A 16397-nucleotide genomic window follows, 5' to 3' on the forward strand; every position below is an offset into this window, starting at 1 on the left:
TAGAGATTACCTTTTTATCATTCAAATTTCTCCTATAAATCTGTAAGGGAAAGAGGTGATTTTATAAAAGACATAATTATAACTGCTTTTGAAGTGAGTTGTGATCACAATCTACTAAAAGGGTGGATAAGTATTTGACTAGGACTAGAATTTTAACACGTGGCATATCTATCTGCAAACAGTAGCTTTTTCATTGAACAGCATCAAAAAACTGTTGCACTTTTCTATTGTGGTTTATCTGTTTCATTGCCCACACAGCACTTTAAAATTTATCCTCTTAACAATCATTAAAACTTTAACACAAGTTCTTCTCAAACTGTATTTGTGTATATATAATGTAGATATTCATCATTACGATAAATGAAGGAAAGTTTTTTTGAACACTGGAAATAAGTAGTCAAAAAAATTGTTCAGCTGTTTGAACCTAACTTAGGCGAATCTATGGAGTAATGCCATTACAACACTCACAGCATCTGATACCTGTAACCTCTCCTGACTTCACTCATCCTGCTCATTTTTTCAGGCACCATGTCTCTTTACAATTCTTTGACCATTGTGGAGTTTCTTCTAGGTGCTAGTTTACCCTGCAGTCACTGCATCATTTAGCGAGCTAAATGCTTGCATGTACTTATTCCAAGAGGAACCTTAACAAAATGACAGGAAAGAATTCAAGTTTCCAAACATTGGCCATCTCATAATTTCATTTGTTTCTTAAAGTTCCGCTTTTTTCCACACATGGCCCATACCATTGAAAAATGAGCGTAGCTTGGGTAATCTGAATAACTCCACCAAATAGGAGTACGTTGGTAATAAAAGCACTGAAAAGAACATTTCTACATGAAGGGTTCTACGTGACAAATTTCAAAGTGTTCAGATAAGAAGGATGCTTAAAGCTGTGTTAGAAAAAATCCAGAACCTTTCACTTAAGAAAAAGCAAACTGTTACATGAATTAAGATCACAAAGTTGGATGAAATGTAATTTTTTCCAAAACTTTCTAAGTAAGTGACCTAGAATAAAACTGATCTTTGGTTAATGATCATATCGGAGAAATTTCAGCTATGAAGGTGAAAGTTTGACAAACTCACAAATAACTGAAAAGGACAGAACGAAAACCTTAAGGGAACTATGAATGCCACTATGTTTCCCATCTAGAATACCATTGCTAGTACTCTTACAACACAGTACAGACAGCAGAGTAAGGTGATCTATGGAACAGCAATTTATCATTAATAAAGAGGAAAATCATCATGAAGACTGCAGATGAGATCATGGATCATCTAGAAGACCACCTACCGAAAAAAACGAAAAGGGGGAAAGAAATTCTGTTTTAGCCAGCTTCAGTTTCTTACTAGACTGACCCTTGAACCACTAAGTCATCAATTTCCTAACATCCAGTTTTACTGGCCAATTTCTCAGCAGAACATGACATGATCAATGATCTGAAAGTTTTTAGCTGGTTGTATTGATCAAATATATAAACAAAACACAACTGTCAGCTGCTCTGAGTTTACTGCTGATGAAGTGATATTTAAAACAATTAATGAATTAATGCTTGAACATAGAAGAAAAAAGACTGATATAAAAGAGTAAAAATGTTTAGTGCTCAATTAATAATTTGCCTTATAATTGATTTTTTTTTTTAATTGTTTGACTGGCAAAACAGAGGTGTGAACTATAATTACCAGCTACCTATAACAGCTCATTTTTGGATTTCTGTTCATTATTTCTAAAGTGAAGGAAGGAGGATCATTGAGGCTGCCAACCTCTCTTTGAATTATTGGTGCTAAAAAAATAAACATCAGATAATTCCAATTCTTACAAAATGTGAAGGTTGATTACTTTTTGTAGAAAAAAAGCAGATGAGCAAATGCTATGAAACGTTGAGGCAGGGCTGGAGCACACAAAGGAATTATGGTAAACTAATGAGCTTCCAGGTGTTGGCTGAGCTTGGGTAACTAACAATATTTGCACTCTTAGCCTCAAGTAAACCTGAAGCAAAATGTGTTAGATAAATCCTAAGGAAGAGCACCCTCTGGTAGCAGGACCAGCCCTAAACAAGAGCCAAGTTTGCAATGATGTACCACTTCAGGAAAAACAACCTACCTTACTCCTTTTCCTGATCTGAGAACAGGAATGGTTTCAACTTTTACAGGCAGCAATTTAATTTCTCTCTGACAGCAACAGAATGATTCAAGACGAGGTACTATCTTGCCTTTTCAGAGGAAGTATCAATAAAACAGGGGAAGCTTTCAGAAAGAGACTTGGAGTCAAATTCCATATTGGTCTCACTGGAAAAATGTAATTTATGCCTCGCTTAGCCAGGTAAGATGGAAGGCAATCTAGCTGTTAGAAAATAAGGACCTGAATTAAAGAAAATGGAAGGTGAGAGATTTAAGCCAGAAAAGAACACTATTTAAAGAAATGGTGAAAGCTGAGAGATTAATTTACTGTTAGTTCCATTTTATCTCTTGCAAGTACATTTCTTAATTCTTTAAATCAAAGTTCTTCTGCTATGCATGTTGCCATTATTTCCCTGGAATTGAAAATGTCTGTTTTGTTCAGCAAGTGCATGTTGGAAATCTTGGGCTATTAAAAGATGGTGCTAATGTTAACTATTATGCAAAGGATTAAATCTTAACTAAGTAGTATTAAAAAGTGACTCTATAAACCTTTAGGTTATTGGTACTTCAAGACTTTTCAAAGAAAAGAAGACCAATATGAAGGATTAATAGTTAAGGTTATGCAAAATCCACTTAATCAGCATGGCTAATTTTAGCTTTAACTAAAGCTGCTGGCAACTATGTGCATTCTGCTTTGGGGCTTTACTTTTTAAGAGAGTGATGAATACATTTTTGAGGTAAATTCATCTTAACTGAGAGTCTACCTAATGCTCTTTAATTGCTGAAAAAAGTGATTTTAATAGCATTTGCATTTAGGAGAGGAAGGATGTCTTCAGCTGTGCATCTTTAAGACCGTAATATAAGCATTTTATTTTCACATTTATATAATACACTGTTTGACTATAAAAGAGGTGAGTTTTATAAACAATACAGTCATCAACATGGGCATTGTTTATGAAGAAAGAATTGTTCTCCTGACAGTACATATACCACTCAGAAAAGAGCCTAGGAAAACTAGAGCATACTCTGAAGATGTGAGTACAATTACTTGCCAGTCTATCTGGGGCACAAATGCTGAGGATGAGGGTCTTTCATTGACAAATGCTACCTAAGCAAGGCAGATGTACAGACTGTCAGCTCAAGAACCCCAGGCATTTTAAGCCAGAAATATAAACTTGCTGATACTTACAGCTCTTTCACCCAGCTCCAAAATCACAAAGGATTAGATTATTCAAAATGAATTGGATTAGATATGGTTATACTCTTGGTTAAAACAAAATTATATGAACAATACATTTCCTGCCCAGTGAGAGTCAGATAAAATCTGACCGCATTTCAGACTGGTGGGGTAACGTGTGGTGAAAGCAATGGAGTGGGGTTTTGGTGAACTCAGCTTTCACGAGGTTGTGAAAATCTTGTGGCAGAAGTTACCCTTTATATTGCAAAAACTAAGAGCCATAATCATAATTCCTTAGTGGATTACAAAAGGCTTTTTCTAGGGTGAAAAGTGTGTGAGCCTGGTAAAAATAGACTATTGATTCATAATGATGTTATTGCAGTTGGAGGCCCAAGTGAAATTCAGATGAGTGTATCTATGTTAGCACACAGCTATTATTTATACAAACAAGGTAATGCTATGTTAAAACATATGTCTAGATCCTATCATACTAGTATAGGATAATTTAATTTCTCATAAACTGAAGTCTTTTTAAGCACCTTTAATACTATTTTTTTCCCTGCATCAGGAATTAAAGAATTGTAATTCATGCAGTTTTGCTTTCCTGTGCCTGCTTGCATGGCCTGAGAAGGTCATCCCAACTTCCCTTGGGATTTTCACTGCTAGTGCTTTTTCAGTGAAACCTGTTCATCATCTAGGATCATCAGGGTTGATATGCTGTATTGGATTCAGTGCATCCACCTATGTGAGTATTCTGCATGTGGCAGTGATCAGCAGAAGATGCTTCAGAAGGCACTAAACCTCCAGTGAGCAAATGAACTTTCTTTCACTCTAAATTAATGGTTGGAGAAGGCTTAGGCCGTGGGTACCAAAGCTGACAATTGCATGTAATTAAGTTTGTTTACTCTATATAAAATTAGGCAAAGTCAGTAACTGAACAAAAAGCCACTTCAAGGAAACAGGGAATATCAACAGCAAGTCAGGAGTGATGCTCTTCCTTCCAGCAGTAAATTTATGCTGTAATGCAGGTTGTGATAAGCTCTGTGCACTTACAGAGGTTAGGGTTTCAGGGTTTCAGTGTTGTTAGCACTATTGTTCTAGCAATTGTACTTAAGTCTGTTAAATATTCACATAAATATGTAGACAGTAATCTGGCACTGACCTTGGTGCTGCCATGGCTACACGGCCATCCATAGCTCTGTTGTAGGTTGACTTTGCTACAGTTAGTATCTGCAAGAGCTACTTTTCTAAAGGGGTTTTGAGTGCAGCATAGATGTCTTGAAAGCCTTGCATGTTTTGCATATACGTCTCACAAGAGGGTTGAATCATGGCTATGTTAGAAATGCTTTCTTCCAGATTGCAAATTGTAATTAGATTGACTATACTCAATGAAACTGAAATAACATATATTGTACTATTTCCCTTCTCTAAATATAATTCGTTAACACAGTTCTGCCTGTTTAAAATCTTCCTGTTCCTGCCAAATAGTCTTACTCAGATACTGGCTTTGATCCATGGCAGGGGGGTTGGAAATAGATGATCTTAAGGTCCTTTCCAACCCTAACTATTCTATGATTCTATCCTAGGATTCTGTTCTTAGTTTAGACCACTGCATAGTAGGCCACTGCATGGTCTTCTTTGCTATGCCTCAGAAGAAGCTGTATCTCTTTGACTGTTGGTAGGGATTTGTGGGAGGTGTGTCTTTGAAAATAAATTATGCTAATAGTTCACTTGAAAAATCTTCCAAGTTTTGAATTTTCTGATTATCATTGTAGACTGGCACTCAGGGAATAGTAATTATGATCAATAAGCATTTGAGGCTGAAATTTCATATTCAGCTTTAATTCAAATTTCTTCACCTTCAGGGTATCACACAACTCTCATCACCTTATGCAGTTGTGGGTTTGGGGTTTTTTATTTATTTTAAATAAAAGCTCCCAATTTGGTAACCCCAATCTATCTAATGATATTTTATCCTTGTTCTTTTTAAAATGAACTATTCATGTCATGTGATATTTGACTGAAATTAGAAGGTACACTGCCCAGGAGTGAAAACCCACTCCTGCGGAAGTCAGAAGCAATCTTGCATTTATTTCAACTTTAATGCAATATGGTCTATATTAAGGGTTTAGAAGTGACTGTGGCAAAGTTTTACTGACAAGGATGTCATTCATTATCTATATCTTACTGTTCCCTTCATTATACTGCGAAATAAAAACTACTGCAGACGGTACAGGCAGACAAAATCAACTGTTTAACAATTCCAGCTATTTTCTTTTTCTTGTGTAAAACACTGTTAATTGTATCTGCTTATTCTCTGTGCTCTGCATCTCAATCCTTTTTTACAACTGATGTCGCCTTTCGATACTTTATTCTAATATCTAAAATACTTTTTTTGATGTTTTGTTGTCAGATTTGATTAGCTTACTCTCTGTTCAAATGTCTACTGCTCTTCTTACCTGGGAACAAGAATATTCAAAACTAACCTGGTAATCTTCCTTTAAGACTTCTAAAAAATGTTCCTTTCCTCTAGCACCTATGAAAAACCTTGACAATGATGAGGCAGCTGATGTTCTTTCTACAGTTGCTGTCTTACAAAAATTCTTCTCATTGATATCTTGGACTCTCACTTCTTTATCGTATGAGTTCTGTTGTCACATCAGCTTTTGAGACAAGTTTTTGTTCTGTATTCTTAAAATCCAAAATATCCTCTTAGGGGTCAAAACACATAGATGCCATAACTGCCAACAGCATGCCTACTGTGGTAAAAATAAACAAATAATCCTAAGAATCTTTATCAGCTTTTATAAAGAAAACAGAGCAAAAGTTCCCAGATGCATGTGACACCACTAGACATCTTTTCTCACTCAGTCACAACAAAAAGGCATAAACATTTCATGAATTGTGTGATTTTTATAGATGAATGGACAGAAATATCCATCAACAGAAGCAACGTCAATAAATAAATTTGAGATAATCCTGCGGTAATCAAAGCTCTATTTAGATAGGCTTTGGAGTATTTAATACATCTAAATAAAGAAACTCAGCTGTGTACCAGAAAAACAATGCTGATGCAAGCTATTCTGGTGCTGGCATAGAACCAAAATGGCTGTCATTTTTGCTGTTCTGCTCAGTTTCTTTATTTAGGTGTTTCTTACACTCAGTGCTGTTTTATGGGGGTAATCTTAAAAAAAAAGTTAACACAAGCCCCTCATGTCTAAATTGAGCTATGTAACTGTTTGATCATCTAAAGTGTTTCTGATCTCCTCCCAGCAACCAGCTCAACTGTTCTTAAAGTTTCTCAGTGTTTATTTACCTGCTTATTAATTTTGTGTTGGTTCTATTTAATCCCACTTTATTTAGCTTCTTTTTGAGAATGCCATGTGCAAACAGTATCAGTGTCTTACTAATATTAAGAAATTCTGTGTACCGCAGCAAGGACAGGTGGCCTGGGTAGAGTACAGGGATGTTGTCCGGGAAGCTAGGGACCAGGTTAGGAAGGCTAAGGCCCAGTTAGAATTAAACATAGCCAGGGATGTTAAGGATAATAGGAAGGGATTCTACAGGTACGTAGCAAACAAAAAACAGACTAGGGACAAAATAGGCCCCCTGAGGAAGCTTTCCGGAGAACTGGCTACGCAGGATTTGGAGAAGGCTGAGGTTCTGAATGACTTCTTCACCTCGGTCTTCACTGGCAAAGGCTCTGACTGCACCACCCAGGTCTTAGAAGGTAAACGCAGGGACTGTGAGAATGAAGACCTTGGGCCCACTGTAGGAGAGGATCTGGTTCGAGACCATCTTAAAAATCTGAACGCACACAAGTCCGTGGGACCTGATGGAATCCATCTGCGGGTCCTGAAGGAGCTGGCAAATGAAGTTGCTAAGCCACTGGCCATCGTATTTGAAAAATCATGGCAGTCAGGTGAAGTTCCAGACGACTGGAAAAAGGGAAATATAACCCCCATTTTCAAGAAGGGGAAAATGGAAGACCTGGGGAATTACAGACCAGTCAGTCTCACCTCTGTGCCTGGTAAAATCTTGGAGCACATTCTCCTGGACAACATGCTAAGGCACATGAAGAACAACAAGGTGCTTGGTGACAGCCAGCATGGCTTCACTAGGGGGAAATCCTGCCTGACCAATTTGGTGGCCTTCTATGATGGGGCTACAGAATTGATGGATAAGGGTAAAGCAGTTGACGTCATCTACCTGGACTTGTGCAAAGCGTTTGCCACTGTCCCACATGACATCCTTCTCTCTAAATTGGAGAGACATCAATTTGATAGATGGACCACTTGGTGGATAAAGAACTGGCTGGTTGGCCGCACACAAAGAGTTGTGGTCAATGGCTCGATGTCAGGCTGGAGACCGGTAACGAGTGGTGTCCCTCAGGGATCTGTGTTGGGACCGGTCTTGTTTAACATCTTCGTCGCTGACAAGGACAGTGGGATTGAGTGCGCCCTCAGCAAATTTGCCGATGACACCAAGCTGTGTGGTCCGGTTGATACGCTGGAGGGAAGGGATGCCATCCAGAGGGACTTTGACACGCTTGTGAGGTGGGCTGATGCCAACCTCATGAAGTTCAACCACGACAAGTGCAGGGTCCTACACCTGGGTTGGAGAAATCCCAGGCACAGCTACAGGTTGGGCAGAGAAGAGATTCAGAGCGGCCCTGCAGAGAAGGACTTGGGGGTGCTGGTCGATGAGAAAATTAACATGAGCCGGCAGTGTGCGCTCGCAGCCCAGAAAGCCAACCGTATCCTGGGCTGCATCAAAAGGAGCGTGACCAGCAGGTTGAAGGAGGTAATCCTGCCCCTCTACTCTGCTCTTGTGAGACCTCACCTGGAGTATTGTGTGCAGTTCTGGTGCCCTCAACATAAAAAGGACATGGAACTGCTGGAACAAGTCCAGAGGAGGGCCACGAGGATGATCAGGGGACTGGAGCACCTGCCGTATGAAGACAGGCTGAGGAAGTTGGGGCTTTTCAGCCTGGAGAAGAGAAGGCTGCGTGGAGACCTCATAGCAGCCTTCCAGTACCTGAAGGGGGCCTATAGGGATGCTGGGGAGGGACTCTTTGTCAGGGACTGTAGTGACAGGACAAGGGGTAATGGGTTAAAACTTAAACAGGGGAAGTTTAGATTGGATATAAGGAGGAAATTCTTTCCTGTTAGGGTGGTGAGACACTGGAATCGGTTGCCCAGGGAGGTTGTGAGTGCTCCATCACTGGCAGTGTTCAAGGCCAGGTTGGATGAAGCCTTGTGTTGGATGGTTTAGTGAGAGGTGTCCCTGTCCATGGCAGGGGGGTTGGAACTAGATGATCTTGAGGTCCTTTCCAACCCTAACCATTCTATGATTCTATGATTCATTATTTCATTGAAGAAACCAATTAGTTTGGTTTCACTTGATTTGTGCTTTTTACAAATGTGTTACCGATTTATCACTGAGTTTTCTTCAAGCTGTTTACATACTGACTGCTCTTGCTTTACTAATTGTTCTAGTTATTTGTCAGGTATTGAAGTTAAATTTAGTGGCCTATAATTCTTCTTCATATTTCCTCAACAATCACTTATTCTCTTATTTTAAACTGTAATTTAATTTATGCTCCCCTTGGTTTCTAGACACAAAGAAATGGGGACAGATATTAAACTAAGCTGTAAACAGTAACACTTAACTAATAAAATCTAGTTCAATCTACAAATGCGTTTAGTGGGCAAAGGAGAAAGTTCTGCTTAAACTGGACTTGAGAAGTGGCTTCTATCTTTGGCTTACAGGACTGTACCTTCTCTTTTTGCCTGTACTTCCTCTTTTCCGTAAGTGTGTATTTCTTCATGGTGAGAGGGACAGTAAAGCAAAATGTTGGCACCGTTGTTTGCTTGGTATTTTTGGATCATGAATCAGCTGAGATTAAAGATAACTGCTCCAGCCAAATTAGAGCTAGGACTACAACACCAGTGCTAAGGCAGTACAGCAAGAAATGGATGTCAAGAAACAGAAATGATATAATCTCTGGCTCTATACGAGGAACGAACATCAAGTCCTATCAAGACAAAGAAAATGGACACTATTTGAAAAGTGGAGAGAAACACAAAATACCTGGTTCTTAAGCAGCTGAGAACCAATACACGAAGACATTTATCTCTTAAATCTCATCAAAGTTTTGGATCTTGGCCTTAAACTCAACGGTCAGCCAGAAACAGCTAAACAATGCAAAGGGTAGTAAATCTGTCTATATTATTTCTTTAGCTAAAACAATTTAACTTTTTTAAAGACTCCCTGTATTCTCAGACTGCTCAAGATTATGAGGCTTGAACCCTCTCATGGCAGTGACTGCCAACAGCTCCCTCAACATTCAACTTCCATGACAGACGGAGCAGCGAATGATCAAGACCCTAGAAAATGCTGTGGAAAAGTCCTCACCAACACTGTTTTATCTCTGCAGCAAAGGAGGACTCAAAGTAATAAGATTCTACACAACAAATGTGAAGCTAGCCAGAAAGACTCGACGCTAGCCTGCACTTCAGGAGTGTGCACTTTAAAGCAATCCTTTGACTGCTCACCATTTGCAGCATACCATGGCAGTCTCCATTCTGTTCTGTAACTTGCCTGCTAGGGACAGGCAGTTGACGCACCTTGCATGCAGTTCTATAGGGTGGGAGAAAAACTACAACATGGAATTGTAAACTTACGAGAACACAGCCTGGCTGCAAGATGCTACAAAATAGAAATTAGTAGACAAACCTAAGAGGTCTGCACAAGAGCAGAGAAAACACAGTTGAAAAGTCTATATTTAATATTTGGAAGTCTTGTGTCTTGTAAAAATAACGTTTGATTTTGTCTCTTCGCTGTGGCCATGACATGGTGTCATACAGCATCTATAAAGGTACTTTTTTTCCTAGTGATTAATTAGCTGGTGGCTGAGACTGCAGGGAGAGTCTGCTAAGCATCTCTCTTACTCAGAGACATTCAATTAACATGTCTTGTACAGCCGAATGAATTCCAGAGCACAGAAGCCATATTACTGTTGTGTAGTATTCGAACTTAATGATCTGTGTGAATTTTAAATATGGAAAAATATAGCAGAATCCAACACAGGATTGAATTGATAGTGTATTTTAGACTATATGATTCAATGCCAGGTTCTTCTGGCATTAATTTTGAGGAGACTTGTCCCTTTCTCCAATGAAACATCTCAGTTTTTAGGTTAAAACACTCTGATGCCAGTTATTCCTCATGACTGTGCAGTCTTCTTCAAGTCCTAGACTCCAAGGTCTAATTCTAGCACTATTGCAGCTTCTCATATCTGTTACGCACAGGACTGCAATAATACAGTCACTTCTAGATCAATTCTGTGGTGATCCTGATTCATTTAAAGAAAATTATTTAAAAAATTTCCAATCTTGCATCCTCTCTTGAGACTTGGTCATTTTGTAAACTCAAAATATGTAAATCCCACAAATTTTGACTCACTGATTTTAATGAACTGCTGAATGCCAGGTCTTTCAGTCAACAGGGATTACTTTTCCTAAATAAATACGTGATATTTTATTATCTTCAAGTAATGCTGATCGCACTGGAAGAAAACAGGAGAGAATCTTTAATATCACTGTTAGCAGAGAAGCCTGGCAGAATGTGATTCACAGAGCACCTAGTAAGTACATGCTAAATGAAACAAATTTACTCTGTCTTTAATACTAATTTTAGTAGAAAATATGAAACAAAGATCAGATCTGCTGGGAAAATTGATAACCTTTTACTTTAATGTTCCCTCAGCCACAGTTAATTTAGATTTAATAGGACAGTTAATGTATGTTATTTGAATACTGATTATCAAACATTCATCAAGGATTAAAAGTTATGTAATAGATTCATGACTGTGAAATTGATATGGACCTTTTGCATAGTCATAATACTCTGCAAATATGTTTTAGTATGTACTTGCTATTTGTTTAATATATAATAACTGTTTAATGAAGTCTAAATTAAATACTTATATTTTAAGTTGAAAAAATGTCTGGGAAGTACAAAATACAATGTAGAGCATGTTTACATTCTGCATTTATCAACATAAAATCACATTGTTTTGAAAGTAGCCCAAAAAAGTGAGTATGCTGTGGGGTCTGCCTGAACAAAAAGTTTTCTCTGGATAGTTTCATTGCTGAAACTCCCATGAAACTGCCTTAGTGTCAGGATGATTAAGTACTCAAAAAGCAAGACCCAGAAATTCTGCTGATGTTGACATCAAAATGCATTGTTTTCCCTATTTCCTTCTGCCTTGAGACGCAAACCTATAATGATGCATTAATTGCTGTTTATTATTATGCTTCCTATTGTTTCTTTTTTTTTTTTTTTTATGGTTTGTGGCTGCTTACCTGAACTAAAAGAAACCTTTGGATATAATGGACTGGGGGAAAAGACCAGTGTGAGTCGTACTGCAGACTGTTCAGATGGTGTTTTTATTCAGCAATTGAGGGTGCCACAGAGATCTCTTCTCTAATGACAGGAATGCTAGCTCTGCAACCAGACAGGCATGCTATAACCTACTGCTGTGGCTCCACCTGCTGAAAGGTATAGGTTTGAGTTCAGAAGGAGTACCACGGTAAGACACTTTGCTTCTCTGATCCGATTACTGCTTTTTTTCTGCATCTGTGCATGGTACTGGCCATGCTATATGTCTTTATGCCATACAGGGTGTAGGTGCACCTTGGTTACTTGACAGCAAGGACCTCAGCCTCTGCCTCAAGGGCAACGTGTTACTTATTGTCATCAACGTGTCTGTAGCTCCTGCTACATTGGCTGCAGGTACACCTCTGAGCCCAGATGTGCTCCTTATCATCCTCCCCTTTTGCCTTTTTGACTATCATCCAGCCCTGGCTCAATCCTGTAGGATATTGTCTGACCTACAGTCGCCTGTCAGTGTAGGACTCAGCTGCTGTTTGCCTCTGGCCAGTGTAGCCTTTGTTATTTTCTTTAACTATCACATTAGCCTTTTCCCTTCTGGTTTTCCTTCTGAATTTTCTGCCTGAGTTCAGGGTACTGGTCAGGGAAGAGAAAGAGAATCTCTTGCTTCAGGCACCATTACGCAGCCAATAAAATTGAGACTTTTCTATAGTTAATGTTCTGTAAAATCTAAGGTGATAAGATTTGGGAGTGAAGGAAATTCTTCAAAGTATTCATGTTAAGGAAGTTTAACTTCTGAACCATTTGAATTGCTTAAACATCAGACAGCTTGTCTTTCATATGTTCACACAACAGTACAAATCCTCATCCATCTAGCTAGACATAATCACTACCATCTTGGAACACCATCACCTTCCTTTCAGCCATAAACACTGATGCGTTAGGAATGAAGTAGTTCAGCTTTTGTTTTCCCTACTAATTTTTCCCCAAATTCTGTGTGTTTGGATCCTACTTACATTATAAAATTAATGCATGAAAGTTTTTTAAAAAGTATAATAAGGAGTAGAAAGAAAACTATTTCACTTCCATTTTTATTAGTAGATTACTGCTTGGAAGCCTGCAAGCTTATTACTACTGAGTAATGTGCCTAGCTAATGACAATCTTTTCAAAAGGGGCTGAATTGACATTTATACATTTTAGCAAAATTTTTAATGCAAGGTTGTATAAAAACTACATTTATCTCCTTCTCTTCCATATAAATTTAAATTTATATAGCTCTATATTTATTTCCTTGAAAATTCACATCAGATTTATAAAAAGCCATGAGAATGCAAAATTATATGAAACAATTATTTGGAGGCCAAACACTAAAAAAGTGGTGATGGAATTGCATGTCAAAAAGAAACCTTGCACAACACATTTTATGTATTTTTGAGCTCTGTACGCTGCTTCCTAAAATTCAGCAATAGGACTGTATTTCAAAGTCAGTATTCCATCTAAAATTATAGGCTGGAACAGCAGAAGAGGAGTGAGATCCCTCTATGAATCTGCTGAACTCACACCGTATAGGGTTTTTTCCTTCACTCAAGGCAAAGAAAATAATGAAAATCAAGCATGAAAATCTTCAGGGCCTGACTGTTCTTTCTGCAAAAGTGCAGCTGTTGATATTTCAAGTTTCAATACGTAAAATTTCAGAGTCTAATGGTGGCTTAATTTGGGATTTACTGATAACCAAACCCAGAGACTTCTAAATAAACAGCTTGGAGAGCATTCTCCTTTTAAGCATTTCCAAAAAGTTTTCTGTAACTACACAAACTAAACCAACTAATGTTTGGTATTCTGCCAAAGCATTCTTGAAATATGTCTACTTAAAGGAACAACTGGGTAATGAGAAATAGTGTTTCTCTAGAGACTCCCAACTGAGTCTAAAAACTATTTTCCCCAGTTATACTACTGACACTGAAGAACTCTGACCCTTGACTGCAGTCGACTGAGGGGCTTGCGGAGAACATCTCTGTGTCTGAGAACAAATGGAGGATGTCCAACATGACAAACACCAGCCAAGCATCTGCGAATACCTGTGTTTGTCACAAGCAACAGCAGAGCTTGGGTAACTCAGTGAACTGTCTGATAGAGGCAGGGATGTAATACTACAACCTGCAGCTCTGTAACAAGTAGCTGTAGAAAGATGCTTCTGTGACTGCTTGGATTTAGTGGTTACCAACACCATGCCAGCATGTGCCAGCAGTTATCACCAGCATCCTGTACTTGGAATAGCAGATAACCACACTACTGCAGACATAACTGAGGGCAGTCAAATGCTTCTTCCTTGACAATTGCTGTAGCAAACAAAACATAACTGATGATGTCCCAGTCCATGACATGTGGTAGGTAGAAGACTGTGACAGTGAGAAAAAAAAACAACAGAGAAGATCTAAAGGCAGTGACAGCATGACAGTCCCTTGAGAGGAGAATTAGGGAGCAACCATTTCAGTGAAGGTGATGATAACCCATGAAAATGTGCAGGGATGTGAAACCTGAACTGATAAAAGCAAATGACAGGAGTAAGCAAAGAATCAGAATGACAGATAGACAAACATCACTTAAAAGCTCCTATTTATCTCTCTGACCTGAGGACAAATGAAGGATTTGAAGTGCTGCCAAAGCTACTTTTGTTTACACAAACACTGTAAGATTTATTTTTTTGCCTTCCCCCCTTTCCCACACCCTTTTTCTTAATATCTTCGATAAAGAATTTAGTATTTAGTAGATGAGGAAGAAGAGAGGAAAAAATAATTTTCCACATTGAATGCACTAGTGCCAAATTTTATAAAGGAAGAGAAAAAACAGACAAGGACAAAGTATACTTGTTTGTAATCTGGAAGCAAAGCACAAAAGCACATTCAAAAAAGTTCAGTTTACATGCCCCACCTCCAGTAAAGCACTACCAACAGCAATAAGATTACAAAAACTGATGGAGAATGAGGGGGATTGAGAGAAAGTAAGTTTGAGGGTTTTTTTTTTTTTTTCAATACAGAAAAAGCAGCAAGAATTGCAGGAAGAAGTGTGACCAGCAGGTCGAAGGAGGTGATCCTGCCCCTCTACTCTGCTCTTGTGAGACCTCACCTGGAGTATTGTGTGCAGTTCTGGTGCCCTCAACATAAAAAGGACATGGAACTGCTGGAACAAGTCCAGAGGAGGGCCACGAGGATGATCAGGGGACTGGAGCACCTCCCGTATGAAGACAGGCTGAGGAAGTTGGGGCTTTTCAGCCTGGAGAAGAGAAGGCTGCGTGGAGACCTCATAGCAGCCTTCCAGTACCTGAAGGGGGCCTACAGGGATGCTGGGGAGGGACTCTTTGTCAGGGACTGTAGTGACAGGACAAGGGGTAATGGGTTAAAACTTAAACAGGGGAAGTTTAGATTGGATATAAGGAGGAAATTCTTTCCTGTTAGGGTGGCGAGACACTGGAATCGGTTGCCCAGGGAGGTTGTGAGTGCTCCATCCCTGGCAGTGTTCAAGGCCAGGTTGGATGAAGCCTTGTGTTGGATGGTTTAGTGAGAGGTGTCCCTGTCCATGGCAGGGGGGTTGGAACTAGATGATCTTGAGGTCCTTTCCAACCCTAACCATTCTATGATTCTATGATTCTATGATCTATGTCCAGAAAGTTTTAGGAACAGCTTGGTTCCATTTTTGCAATACCAACTGCTATAATAAAAGATACTGCCTCCCTCTACAAACCTTGTCTTTCTTGAAGCTACACAGGATGACTTACTTTGCTGACCAGGCAAGAGATTCCTCTCCCTTCCCTAGTGCCCTCACCTTCCTCCAGCTCTGGCATTCTTTAACCCTTCAACTCAGTAACCTAGCAGAAAACTAAACTGAAAGATAATATAAAAGGTTAGCCTAGTTGTTGAGTTGGTTTACTGAACAATCGGATGACTACCACAGGTAGAGCAAGAGCAAAGGCACATAATCTGTAGGTAGAAGGTTTGTTAGAAAGCTAGAGGGTAAGGACTTTCTGGTGTTTGAAGCAAATATACAATGTAACTTTGTCCTTATATCCTTAAGACCACTACAACTACAATAAAGGCAGTGATCTAATAAACTTGACAAAGGTATACGACAGTTAAAAAAAAAACAACAAAAACCAAATGAAATTTGTTAAGTGACTGCTGTGGGACATATGTTTTGGATTAAGAGCTTTCCTGAGTCAATGGAAGAGAATACATTTTCAAATCTTTGGCACAGAATGGAAGTTGCAGTAATTTGCATGAAAGAAGAAAGATGAGGGTAAATGCACAAGCCTTCAAAACCAGCCTTTTGCTTGAAGCCTTCGAACTTTTTGAAAATAGGTGAGGAACTATACGCCCTGGAATCAGATTCACTGAGGAAACAATAAAACTAAGACAACATAAAACAACAGAGAACAGCACTTCCAGGTTTCCATAGTGGCAGTTTAGAGGCATGACTTAAAATTGTAGGAGAGTTGCAACTGCGATCCCCAGTTAGAGATCTGAGTAGGGGTGGTCACAGTGGAGTGGAAAGAACAGAGCAGATGATTGTTCAGAAACATCAAGGGCAAGTAACACACTTGAAAAGAACTGGACATGATATTAAGATGAAAACCAGTGGCAAAAAAAATGTGTCTCACCATGATTAAGGGAAAATAAAGACTTAAGTTGGTCTATGATCACAGTC

Source organism: Lathamus discolor, chromosome 1 (assembly GCF_037157495.1).
Source record: "Lathamus discolor isolate bLatDis1 chromosome 1, bLatDis1.hap1, whole genome shotgun sequence".
NCBI lineage: Eukaryota > Metazoa > Chordata > Aves > Psittaciformes > Psittacidae > Lathamus > Lathamus discolor.